This window comes from Sabethes cyaneus, chromosome 2 (genome assembly GCF_943734655.1).
Source record: "Sabethes cyaneus chromosome 2, idSabCyanKW18_F2, whole genome shotgun sequence".
Taxonomy (NCBI): domain Eukaryota; kingdom Metazoa; phylum Arthropoda; class Insecta; order Diptera; family Culicidae; genus Sabethes; species Sabethes cyaneus.
The window spans coordinates 163,863,666-163,877,194 of record NC_071354.1 but is presented as its reverse complement, the minus strand read 5'-3'; the positions used below and the strand labels follow the sequence as shown (position 1 = coordinate 163,877,194).

The following is a 13,529-nucleotide window of genomic DNA, read 5'->3' as shown; positions in this document are numbered from 1 at the left end:
ACTAATCAAGCAAATGGAACCAAATTTGGCATGTGAGAGTTTTATATGGCAGAATTTTTTTTCTGTGGTGTATTACGACCCCTTTCCCTTTTAAGAGGGTGGGCTCCCATACAAATGAAATACAAATTTCCTTATAATTTGAGTACTAATCTAGCAAATGGAACCAAATTTAGCATGTAGGAGATTTTTGAGTCTTGAATTTATTTTATGATAGTTAGAGACCTCTCACCCCTGTGGTAGGGGGATATGGACTCTCATACAAATAAAACAGAAATTTTTGCGAAACTCAAAAACTAATCCAACTCGAGAAATTCGAGACTCTTCCATAAAACATTAATCAATAACAAGACCACAAAAACTATCTATAGTAACACTAGATCATTCAGGACGAGCCGGTCGCGAGTGTTGCCGGTGACCCGCCGTCGGAAGCGCCGCCCACCGGGGGGCTTGCAAAACTCGAGAAGTGACAAAGATCATCCGAGATTCATGATTTATGTACAACACAGGTTAATTTGTGGCAATACGAAGTTTGTCGGGTCAGCTAGTGTTTAATGAAAATGTCAATTTAAACCTCATGTAAAGCCAGAAGATCTATGCTTTTAAAAATTGTCGATTTTTGTTTTCAAGTTTTCCGGTAATCATCCCCAAACCACAAATCCCCAAACCACAGAATCTGTCTTAACGAATAAAAACAATACGCAGGATTTATCATGTTTACTGAAGGAAGTTTGATTGCTGCAAAAGATAATTTTAGTCTTTTGTCCGTGAATAGATCTATCGTAAAGAGAATAAAATTTAAATTATTTAAAAACTATTCAGAGCAAGTTTTTACGGTTCTACCTATATACTCACAAAGCGGAACAACCCGACGCACGAAACAAATGTCATTCCGTGGGAGTGGGAGCCTTATTAGCAAGAACTCCAGAGCTAGAATAGATCCGCTATCAAGATCAGCAAACCGGTCACTTTTCTGATCCGTGGCAAACAAAACCGGCTGACAGCAGCTTAGAGAAAGGCCGCTATGGCTATGGAACCGCTATTTGCTAATCATTCCATAATACTGCCGTCGCGTCGTGCTGGGTAGTTTTTTCTGAGTTGGCACTACTGAACTGACAGAGGCAGCAGCCTTCAACGTCCCATGAGCAGTCGTCAGCACTGCATTCAGTGGTTGTGTGATGCAATCTACAACCGTAAGTACCTTGTGGTAGAACCACTCAAAATTTAATAACTTCATGCTTGTACGTTTCATAAATAAAATAAATTAAATTCATAATTGAAAAATGTTTAGAAAATTAATGTTGTGCCTCAGAGTAGTACTGTTTGTGCTTTGAAGATACACAGTCAACACAATGTTGATTATGACGGTTATTTATTCAGATTATAAGAACTGAAAACATATTGACATATTTAGCTCAATAAACATTTGGAACTCAAATACTAATAAAATTAGTCAAAGGACATGAATCATAATGATCATCTACATTTATATCGCAGCATAGCAACATTCTTACAAGTAAAAAGGTTGCGTATGTCTGGCTGTGCAGGATGTGATGATTGTAAAAATTTCACGATTGGTTAAATGCCAGCTCCATAATATAAATACATCATTTCTCAGAGATTTCAACAGTGTTTTCATCACTCTAGTATGGTTGAAAGAGGCCTTTTGATCGTAAGGTTGGGTTTTTAAAGCAAAATTTTTTTTTCTCAGGATCTAGTTTCTCAAACAGTTATAGATATAGGTAGCTATCGTCTATCATTGACAACGCCCAGACAACACCGCTGCAGCTTCGACGGCGGACTAGTTAGACGATGTAATTTATTCATAGCAGGAATATAATAAACTCAGCATCCTGCTGATTTTGATAATCGATCGTATTTTTCTCTAGTATTTTGAACCATTTTAAAGCTGTAGCTTTAAAGTTCAAGGTGAAGTGAATCTCAGGGAATACGTTTTGGTCGAAATGCGTGGACCGTTTATTTTGTTTTAGAAATGTCATGCAACCATGATCGCATCTGCCTCCTGCTAATCATCCTTCACTTTTAAATGTTTGAATTTTATGGTCGACCCAAGCTTTGCATCGTTAAACATAACTTTTAAGCCATTAGCAGTCCTTGACTTTCCCATCCGTGTAAAGTTTTTCCGTATCGACAGTTCAATACTGAAAAATACACGCAAACAACAACAACGTTTGGTAAAGTTAATTACCGGCTGCATTAGTACAACTGCGCTAAGCTTCCTTTCGTGGCTTTGTTGAGCACCCTTGCGATGATTTGCCAGAAGAATTAACACGCAAGAGGGTACTGGAATGGTTCATGGCTAGTGTCCGCGAGGAATGCACTACAGGTATGACCGGTGTGGCGGCACGCTACGGTAGATTAAAATTACGTGCACACGTCTCATGCCGTTTGCAATATTGGTGGTCGCGATGTAGCCGAGCGCGATGGCCGGCAGCGGCAACGGAAAGCGGCGTGTTCTAATTTCTTAAAAGCGTTGTCATTGAAGCGGTCATTACAGATGAAACGCTTGTTAGTCGCCGCTTGCTGCTGCCGCGGTGTGCTCCAATTAAAGTTTGATTCCGCAAATGACAGCTCTAAGCAAGCAGTTTATGCCAAATTATGAGTTAATTTGTTTACCGTTTGTGTTTACAAATAGCTAACGTTTGGCGGTGTATACCGCAATGATCCATCGTGATATTCCGCAAGCCTCATATGCATAATACTTATTGACAAAATTGGCAAAGACTTACGATCGGGATAAATTTAAAAAAATAAAATCATTGTTTCGAAAAGATAGGATATTGTGGCTGTTGATTTGGCATAGTCAATTTGAAAGGTCAAACCCAGCGGGGTGCTATCCCTATCTTAACGAACGGTGTTTGACAGGCAACTTAACGAAGGGCGCTATTGCAGGAAAAGCGCCCGTCTGACAGGTAAATTTGCTGCCAACCTTGTCGAGATGTGCTGAGATGTTAGTAACAAAAACATGGCACCCATCGCAAGCCCCTGGTCAAACCCTATTCTCTTCTTGAACTGTACCCTTACAGGCCAGTGTTATTTACTAACATTGTTTTCTTTGTGCGCTCACATCCAAAACCGAATTTCTTTGTCATATAGAAAAAATGCTAATTTCTTAGCAACAATACGAAGCAGCTTCCTGATTGGCCGATTCGAAAAACGCAATTTAATGTTAAACCTCTTGGTTTGGTAGATAAGGCGCCTCCATCGATTACAGAGCAAAGGAGGATGGTGAATACTGTAAGCAACAAGACGTTTCCAGTCAAGTAATAACCAGTGGTTTTCATGACCAATTTCATAAAAGCGCTGATAAAACTATGAGCTCCTCCAGAACTTTCTAATGACCGCTTTCTAATGACCTTTCTATGACCGCAAGTTATATCCTCAAGTAGTCGTATCACACTCTTTTGAAAGCAACAATAAAACCGATTAAGTTTTCGCTGCTTGGCAGCCTCCGCCATAACTTAATAAAACTTTTCGCTTTTCGCACTGCTAAAAAGCTAAATCAGTCCGCTAGCTTTGTTAACTTCAAAAGACTTCAGTGGGCTGAAAAGTTAAACTTTTACTGTCAGATCATTCTGATCGATTTGGTTTATAGCGACCATAATACCTTAGAGAATATTTAATAAATTTTGGGCAACGAAGATTTCGTTGCACAATGGGCAAAAATGAGCACGTAATCCCAATAATTAGAAGCCGCTGGCTGGTTAGGAGTCTTACAAGATACCTTTTCCTACAATGTAAAAAAATGCACTACTTACTTAGGTGGCTTGCCGTCCTAAGACAAAGCCTGTTGAACAAAATTTCTCCATGTAACTCGGTTGAGGGCTACCGCTCTCCAATTCCTCGGACACCGAGTACTCTCCGCCAGATCTCGCTCCACCTGGTCTAACCATCTTGCTCGCTGCGCTCCTGGTCGTCTTGTTCCTACCGGATTTGAGGCGAACACCATCTTTGCAGGGTAGTTGTCCGGCATTCTTGCAACATGCCCTGCCCATCGCATCCGTCCAGCTTTAGCCACCTTCTGGATACTGGGTTCGCCATAGAGCTGTGCGAGTTCATGGTTCATCCTCCGCCTCCATACTCCGTTCTCCTGTACGCCGCCGAAGATCGTTCTTAGCACTCGTCGTTCGAAAACTCCGAGCACTCGCAGGTCCTCCTCGAGCATTGTCCATGTTTCATGCCCGTAGAGAACAACCGGTCTAATAAGCTTCTTGTACAGGGTGCACTTTGTACGGGGACTTAGTCTGCTCGACCGCAATTGCTTGTGGAGCCCATAGTAAGCACGACTTCCGCTGATAATACGCCTCCGGATCTCACGGCTGGTATCATTGTCCGCCGTTACCAGTGAGCCAAGGTAGACAAATTCATCGACTACCTCAAACTCATCGCCGTCCATCAATATACTACTGCCCAAGCGGTGTCGTTCGGCCTCGGTTCCGCTGGCCAGCATGTACTTTGTTTTAGACGTATTTACCTTTAACCCAATCTTTTCTGCTTCGCGCTTTAGTCTGGTGTACTGTTCAGCCACCGCCACAGATGTTCTGCCGATAATATCCATGTCATCGGCAAAGCAGACGAATTGACTAGATTTGTTGAATATCGTGCCCCGCGTGTTTTTAAAATGAACTGGTTCTATTCGAGCTTATTCCCCAGCCTTTGAGTAAGTTTTAATCGCTTTAATTAGGTCTTATTATGAATTTAGGGGTGCATTAGGCAAAATGGACTATTCTTGCATTTCGCGCAGTATAGAATGAATGGGATTTGATTCTTCGGATGTTTTAACAACATTTGGAAGTTATTTGAGTTCATTTTACGGGCAGAAAATGTGTTTTTATACTGTTTAATTAACTTTTGCCATGATGTTTGGGGATAATGGGGCAAAATGAGCATCTTCCCAAGGTCTGCGCAAGATGGGACTATCATCGATTCCTTACATTTTTTGCATTTTTACATAGGAATAGGTATCTTGCATAATTCCAAACCAGCGGCCTCTAATTATTGGGATTGCGAGCTCATTTTTTCCTATTGTATGTTGGTTTGAAGCATATGCGCATTGAATTTTATCGTGCATATTGATGCATGGATAAAATCAACGCGCCTTTAAAATTTTGCAATGTTCGAAAACTGGTTGTTTTAACAAAATAAATATGTTCAGTTAGTCAATCTAAATTTCTAGCAAAATCATTTTACTTGGTTTCTGTGACAGGAAAAGCGATTGATAATTACTTTACTTCTGCAAAACACTTTGCTTTGATGAATTGCAAGCTAAATCAAAATTCTAGAATATGCCGATATGGTCTCGCATAAAAAAATGATTTTGGTGTTGAACTCTAATACTCTTTATAATAGCAGCAATTAATCTGTTTCGTCACGGTGTTACCGTTTTAATAGCTCTATAAAATTAATAGATTTATTGCAGTCCATAAGCAAGTGTAATAAGATCAATGTTGATTGGTGCGTCATATTGTATTGCTACGCTACACCTATGGTAAGTTTATAAGGGACGTGGTGCAAACCAACTAGTTTTATCGTGGTAATATAAGCAACCACAATAAATTTGCTTTCTTAACAGTTTTATTATGGTTTTATAGCTAGCTATAAATGTATTTTGACTGGTATCCTCTTGGCATTTTATTGCGTAATATCTACCATAATAAAACCAGAGGTAATGATTAATATCACAATAAAACCATTTTATGCAGGTGTTTCAAGTTAAATAACACAGTTAAACAAACTGTTTGCTCTATTGAGTAGCCAAGCTAGAAGGTGCGATGCTGGGTGGTTCCCGGTTGCCTGATCTCAAAGCTGCGGGTTTGGGTGACGGCTAAGCAACACGGCCGTGTTAGTGGGTAAGCTTAATATAAGTTATTTTAATTATGTGTTTCGTTTTAGCTCATGAAGCACCTCCTACTGTACAGTGAAAACTGCACGGCCAAAACAAGTTTAAATAATGCTTATAAATACCAGAAGAAAAAATCAAATTAATAATGGAATTCGAAGGACTGCTGGTGAGATTGTTCTATTTTTGCCCATGTATACTTCAGTTCATCTTAATGATATGATATATCATAAATATCATATATGTGGAAGGGTGGATGATGGAAAGGATTCCCAACCAGAATCCTTAAGCTAAGCAAATATGCCACGTTCCTCTCACAAACAAATATCATCACGTGGGTTAAAGTTGGTACAGCGAAAGAATCATCTTATAACCCCGGAATACGCACAAGTACCTCTGCTTTTTGGTCCGCCCAATTCACTTTGGCCCTTCTATAACAGTATTAGTGTGAAATTCAGTTAATAATCAAATTTGGATCTACTGTAATTAACCCTACATGCACTGGCAAGTCCTTGAAGTGATAGAGGCTACCCCCTACTACTACTAGGACAATTACGGCCCTAGTGCAACGATCCTGCTGACTCTATAGCAGTACCATTTACACCTAACCGAGATCCGTGCATGCGACGACTGGATTGTTAACCCCAAAGCCCAACTGGGTGGTCAAGTAAATATTTAATGTTGTGAAGGATTTTAAAGGAGAACGTAGATATAAAAAGTCGGCACAGAACTTTTAAAAGAACTGGAACTAGGGAGTGATAACTGAGAAAGAAGATATTGTGGTGCGTTAATCTCTATACGGGATATGGCAGGAAAGCAGTGTCGCGAAACCCTCTGATTTTCTCACACACGCTCTCGTTATAACGAACGCACCTGCAAAAGCATCGGATCTCTCGGATCTCTTTCTTATTTTTTATGCCCAGTGACTAGGTTTTGCATTATTTTACCAATTTTAGAACCTTTATCGTCGCTTTTCGCGATTATTAGATAACTGTAAGGTATGTATTTACTAAAGCGTAGTTAATATACAATTTTTCATGCTTATTTCAAAGAAAATAGATAAATTACAGTGTTCGGAGTTTGAATCACGTTTTGTGGAAGTCTTTCAGTCACGAATAATATTAGGTTTTACGCGGGCTGTTGACAGCTTACGAGCTGTTGGTTTCAGGAGTGGACTACGCAGAATGACGCTAGGAAGTTGTGCGCTCGCGAGTGTGTCGGTAGCAGAATGTATGCACACAGCACAACCAGGTTGTTTGTCGTACACTTGCGTCAATGGAGTAAAGGCCCAGACACAATGCATACGGATTTTACTACGTTGCGGAAATTTGATAGAAAACCCATGGAAAAACTGTTAAATTGCCGCAACGTAGTATGTATGCATTGTATCTGGGTCCTAAGCGTTGAATGCTTGCTTCTCACACTCACTCGCGTACGGGTCGGTATTGTTTGCTTCTCGCTCAATTTGCAACATTATTGCTAGAAACCCAAGTAACACAATTGGTTTTAAATAAGAATTGATAACAGATTTAAAACAAAGCTAATTGCTGACTTTTCGTTTTCGCATACTAATTTAAAACCAATTTCTGACTGAAAAAGCGGCAACAAACGAGCTAAAATGTAACATGTTTGTGAAATATTTCAAAGTGGCGCCTATGCGTTGCATGGTTTTTGTACTACCAACAGAAAAGCGCAAATAACTGTTGACGGGATTTTTTCTGCCATTTTCCTGAAGTTATGTATTTACAAGCAAAATAATGTCAGATATTTTTCGCGTGATAGAATTAATCAAAGCAATATTGTAGCGTTCAAATAACCCAAACTAAAGTGCGATTTTAAATTTATCGTGAACTTTGCCAACTTCCAAAAAATTGATGCGCTCAAGAAATGCTTTGATAGGGACAAATTGAGTGAAGATGAAATAAATATAATTTTTTGACGATCTCACAAAACATGGTAATCTCTGTGAAAACCTGTGGGAATTATATTATATGTTCCTTTTATACATAAAATCATACTACGACACAAAAATAATGATCTATTTCATCATATTTTTGCGCAGTAATCGGCCATATTTATACAAAAATGCGTACAAATGGGCACACCGATAGCCGAAAAGTTCGAAACCAGTGAAAAGCTTTACTGTATGAAATTTGTTTTGCATTATCATACAACGTGATACAACTAATTCAAAATTAATTTTTATTTGAAAACGAACTTAAATTGCGACCAAAAGATACTCGGAAAACACATAAATTGGAGTATTACAAGCAATGCGAAATATTGCATTGTTGCGAAAATGTGTGAAAGTTATTGATCTGCGCTGTACTCATCGTGATTGCTTCGCCCGATTGTCAATACTGGCAATGAGGTTGCCAATAAACATCGTTTACCAATATTTTTAAATATGGATAGCAATTCAACGGCAGGATATATTGTGCAAAATATATATTTTAGACGTTTTAGAAAACAATAATGGTTTGTAGGTATGAGTTGTTTTTTGCTATAATAAAATTTCTAACTTTCAAACACATATACAATATTATCTCAGTATTGTTTCCTCTTTGATTATATGGCTAACAATAATTGAATCTGCCAACCTTGAAACTGAAAACCCGCCTACTATCTTGTCTCTATACTCAGTTGTAAATGATCGATGAAAGCTTAGCTTTATAACCGAAATACAACATAAACTTGTCATTCTGATTGAAAACATCGGCGTTAGAAATAAAACATTTTTATAACATCATGTTTTCCATGAAACTTATTTATAATTCAAATATAACTGTTTTCTGAATATTTTTCTAAAAAATATGTTGCAAAAATATGTTGTAATATGTGTACTTCCCAAGTAACACTACACTAAGTAGGAAGTACAAGTACAGTAAGAGGGGTACAGATCTTATAGTGCCAGTAAACATCCGCATCGGCACTTGAAGCAGAATTTGGTTGCCAAGAAGCATGCTAGGCGTTTGTAGGAGCAAGTTCTGATGAAATTTAACGGATGTATTCTGATCTACGATGATACCTACGTAAAAATGATTTCAAACAACTTCCCGGTCAAAAATTTTACATTGAAACTGGGCATGGCGATGTGGCAGGCAAGTATAAGTTCGTGTTAGGTGTATAAGTTCCGATGCCGATACGTTCATGACTGTGGTGAAAAGCAATGGTCCAAGATTACTCCCCTGAGGCACTTCAGACCAGACAGGGAATGAAGTTGACTTGCTCTTATCGATCTTGAGATTTTGCGATCAATTAGATAATCGCTTATCCACCTCAGATTTATGCCTGAATAAACTATGCAAGGGAACTAAAAAGTCCTTTATAGAGATCTTTAGCATAGAATTCGGAATTCCATCTGGTCGACTGCTTTAGATATATCCGGAGCCGAAATGGTCAATGTTAAGTCAGACCGAACCAAATGACAAAAATCTAATTTCGAGAAAAACGAAGTTAAAGTATGCTATTCTGTATTGTTTTATATATCCGACTAATTATAACATTATTTATGTAATGTAATCAGAGTAAAGTGTTGCTTAGGAAGTTCGTGATCGTTCGCTGTTATTAACTCATTTTTTTCAATTTTCCGACATGGTCCGGTTTGGTTAAACACTGACCAAATGGTATTGCCGCCATTCGACAATGATAATGCAAATGATGAGAATAGCTCTGCTGCTTCACATCACTGAGGGTTCAGCTTTCTTGTCTTTATTGACAGTATTTGTCGGTAGTTCTTTGTTCTGACACTTTGAATTGCCTTACGTCCAAAATGTCCTGTCGGATTTTACAGTAGACCATTTGCAATCTGCTCACGTAAAGACTATGTCGTCGTGGTAGAGACTGCTCTTTCTGAATTTTCATTGTCCTTTTAAATAGTAAAATTGTTTTTTCGTTCAACCACGTGGGATAACTGATTGCTACCTTACACTTGCGACCGGACAAAATTTCATATAATTTGCCATAAAATACTGTTACGTTGATTTTTAGTGCCGTTTGCACTAACAAAGCTTTTCTGTTCAAACGGCCAAACGCTTAAAAATATGCGATAACTTTGCAAGGAACGATTCGAAAGATTTGCGATCTTCTGCAAAAACGTATACTTTTCGTACTTCAATAAGACCATTACAAATATTTTATAAAGTTTTTGTCCTTCCGGTGTTGGGCCACTGAAGGCGAAAAAAAACAAAGAGATTTTTTTAATCGAGCAAAAAAATATTGGTTTTAGGCATTTTTATTTAAAGTTTAAACATGAAAACCAAATCTATTCTTGCTTTTAAAATATACGTTATTATTTTCCATGCAAAAATCTACGCAAAAAGACAAAAACGAAAGAAAAATTTTTCGGCCGATTTTCGGAAATTTCGTTGTTCGAATTTCCATTTTCGTTTCGTGCTAGAAGCATTAACTCAACTCGTACACTCATTTTTCGAGTTTTTCAGGCTGTAGAACCCACTGAAAATTGACTTCATGAAAAAAAAATTAACTCATACCCTACAAATTATTTTTTTGTCCCCCGATTTTTCAAGTCAATTTCCAAAGGGGGGTGTGACAAAAACTATTGAAATTATTTGCAATGGCCTAATTGTCTAGAATAATGAAATCTTGTAAAATGTAACTAACGTAAGTTAAGTATGAACTAATTTTTAACAAACTTTAAATGAAAATGCTCTATAGTTTTGCACCCAATGAATATAGAAACTTCATTTTCTCAACAAATTTGCTTGTTTTTATATTTTCTATAACTCTGGCAAAGAAACTATGTTTCTAAGTTCCACTTTTTATCCTTTTGGATTGCAGTACAACGCTTCTTAGATAAATGAATACATAGCTGCTCTTTGTAATGTGTAGTTCCCAACCGTGAAAGTCCCAAACAATATTCAATATTTAAGCCAGCTTTGAGTCCGGAAATGTTGCAAATAGGTAGTGCTCCACTGTTGCAATGCAGTAATTTTTGGTTATGGGACTACAATAAATATTAGTAGTTTTACCAGACCAAAAATAATTAATGACAATTTTTCATGAACTAATTTTTTGAAAGCAGAAAAAGATAAGCAGAATTGTTTAGAATTCTTCAATGCTTCAGTTAATTTTTTACTATAAAGTAGTGCTAAAAATCGTTCTCTGCATCAAAAGTAAAACCACTATTATTTCTCGACACGTTTTAACCCCGTACTAGAACTAGCCAACTTTCAAGGATATTTTCTTGCTTGATACGGATTCAACACTACCTTTACCTAGCAGCAGACCAGCCTGGCAGCTGTCTCGTTCACGTATACCACGACTTGTATTCACCCAGCACGGGGAATGAAAAGGCAAAAATCACGTCCAAACGACGCTGACAGCAAGCAACCCTCGAGGCTCGAGTCGAAATACAACATTCACTTTGCAGTGGTCTTGTTGTCGCCACCACGCCTCTTAAGCCTTGCGCTTAACCATGTTGACGATATTTCCTGTTGAATAAATAAATCGGCCGATAAATTCTCGCATTCTACCGATCGTAGACTTGTAGAGTAAAATGTGTATATTAAGTTCACTATCGACAGCAGCCATCGACAAGAGCTGGCAGCGTTTGCTTTCAAAGCCGTAACTTTTGTGTCAGCATGAAATCTTGTAGAACCCAACCCCAAGGCGGTTCGGCATTCAGCAGTAAAATGTTTTCAACTAATTCGAACTAATTTCAAACTAGGTCGATTAATCGCGGCTAAAAATTTTCCACCAAAATGCAAATGAGCAAGGGCTAGGCTTATTTTGAATTTGCCAACAACATTGCTTTGTTATTGTGCCTGGAAAGTACGTTTTGCGGTCAAACATAGTCAAACCGTACTGAATGCTACCGACAATAAATAATCAATTTGAATCAAGCTTTGGATGAAAAACCAGACCAGAATACCAAAAAAGACAACACAAAATGATTTTGTTGCATGATAATGCTCCACCACACACTGCAAAAACGTTCAAAGGGTAATGAAAAATTCAACAGGAAGAAAAATAAATTCTCAAAATGCGAAATAAGTGTTTCACATGCTTGCGTAATACGAAGGTTGAAGTTAAAATATTTCATGTTTTCAATGAATTTGAAACTAAACCACAATTATTAGATTATTGTATGCTATCGATGTAACTGGCAACAGCTCAGTTCTACGTTACCGATTCGTATAACCCCTTGAGCAGCATACTTTTGCTTTTGAGCTTGAATTGCCTAATGAATAGACCGCTGGGAGTTGAATTAATTGCTTGACGAATGGATTGCTTTGCGGTTTATCATAGTGAGTTTTGCTCTAGACAATTTACGCACCACAATTATTGTATATTTTGCTTATTTTTCAATGTATCGAGTTCTACTTTACAATTTTCGCATTTCAATTTAAACTTTGATAACTCGTAAATATGACTTGAAGTTTACAGAAATTAAATCTGGCTCATTAATATCCCACGTAACATTTTGGGTTTTATTACACTCTTATGATGGCATTTAAGACTAAAATTAGTCATGAAAACCGCCATAAGAGTAAAATAAAACTTACATTGTTGCTTGGGATTATTAGAATATTATTTGAAAATAAATACAAGCAGATATATACGACGCCAATAAATCAAATTGAGTAATTTCCTACATTCTATGTGTACCCAACAAGAAACTGAACGTCAAGTGCTGTACACTTGCAGCCATGTTTAACGTTTGGCATTAATTCTTGCATACATTGAGCACATCAGCTGGTTTTAACCGTGCGAACCTTGGACGGAAACCGGCATCCGTTGAATTAATTAATTTTAATTTACCAAAGCCGCGACTGCGACTGATCATGCCTAAAAATATTCAATCAGTAGAGCGAGCATCGCGGCAGAGAACTGAGGCGATATTTTCCAGCTAGCTCGCCGTTTGATACGGGTTTATTAGAAATGGCTAACGTTTCAGATTGGTACGACCAATTTTGGCCGTAAATAGTGCTAACTAGTTTACCTAGTACACTTACCGTTACTGTTTTAATCTTGCGACAGCCGCGAAGCCTGACAGATTTGTCCCCGCTGGGTAGCCAATGTGTTGTCCTGTGTTGGATGTGTGTAACGATTGCAGCAAATATGAGAAAGCTGCGGCCCTGCCGTCGCTGCAGTTGATGTGGTCTGGCGCGGTTCGATTCAGTGGTGTGCAATAATCGACTTGAACCTAGTTTTCTAAAAGTTATGTATTTCTTCAGATTAAAATTCACTCGCTATTTACACTTGACTGGAGCTTTGGCTAATAGACCATTATGGTTTAGACTGTTGGACGAGATATGTGCAGATGGGAAATAAAGCAAACATAACTTGGAAACCTACGAATTGAAATCATCAATCACATGCACATAAATCTACAGATACTTCAAAACACTAAGCACGACTTTTTATTCGGATCAATGCACTAGATGAAAACGGCGCGTGTGCAAATACAACGAAAAAGACGACGACGACGGTCACTCGCTCTCGTAGGGCACCCGATATGGCCGGATGATTTTCATCAATTGGAACAATTAGTAGCTTCACTCTGTTACTTCATTCCAAAGTGATTTAGTGCACTTCTTTTGTTTTGTTTGACTTTTTTTCCGCCGTTTTATTTTTCCACTTCTTCCTCAATTGGAGTGCTTGACTGCTGCTGCACTGTTGTTCTCTGTCCGCGATTCCATTTCTCTCT

At 38.1% G+C, this 13,529-nt stretch overlaps 1 protein-coding gene across 1 annotated transcript in view; it reads right to left on the bottom strand.

The window, feature by feature from the left end:
- The window catches only part of LOC128733947 (proteoglycan 4-like), an 82,081-nt gene extending 68,869 nt beyond the window's left edge, over positions 1-13,212 (bottom strand). Inside the window, exon 1 of the mRNA XM_053827852.1 lies at positions 12,835-13,212. The gene's annotated coding sequence lies outside the window, so the exon portion shown is untranslated. The remainder of the gene's footprint in view (positions 1-12,834) is intronic.
- Positions 13,213-13,529: the final 317 nt, after the last annotated feature.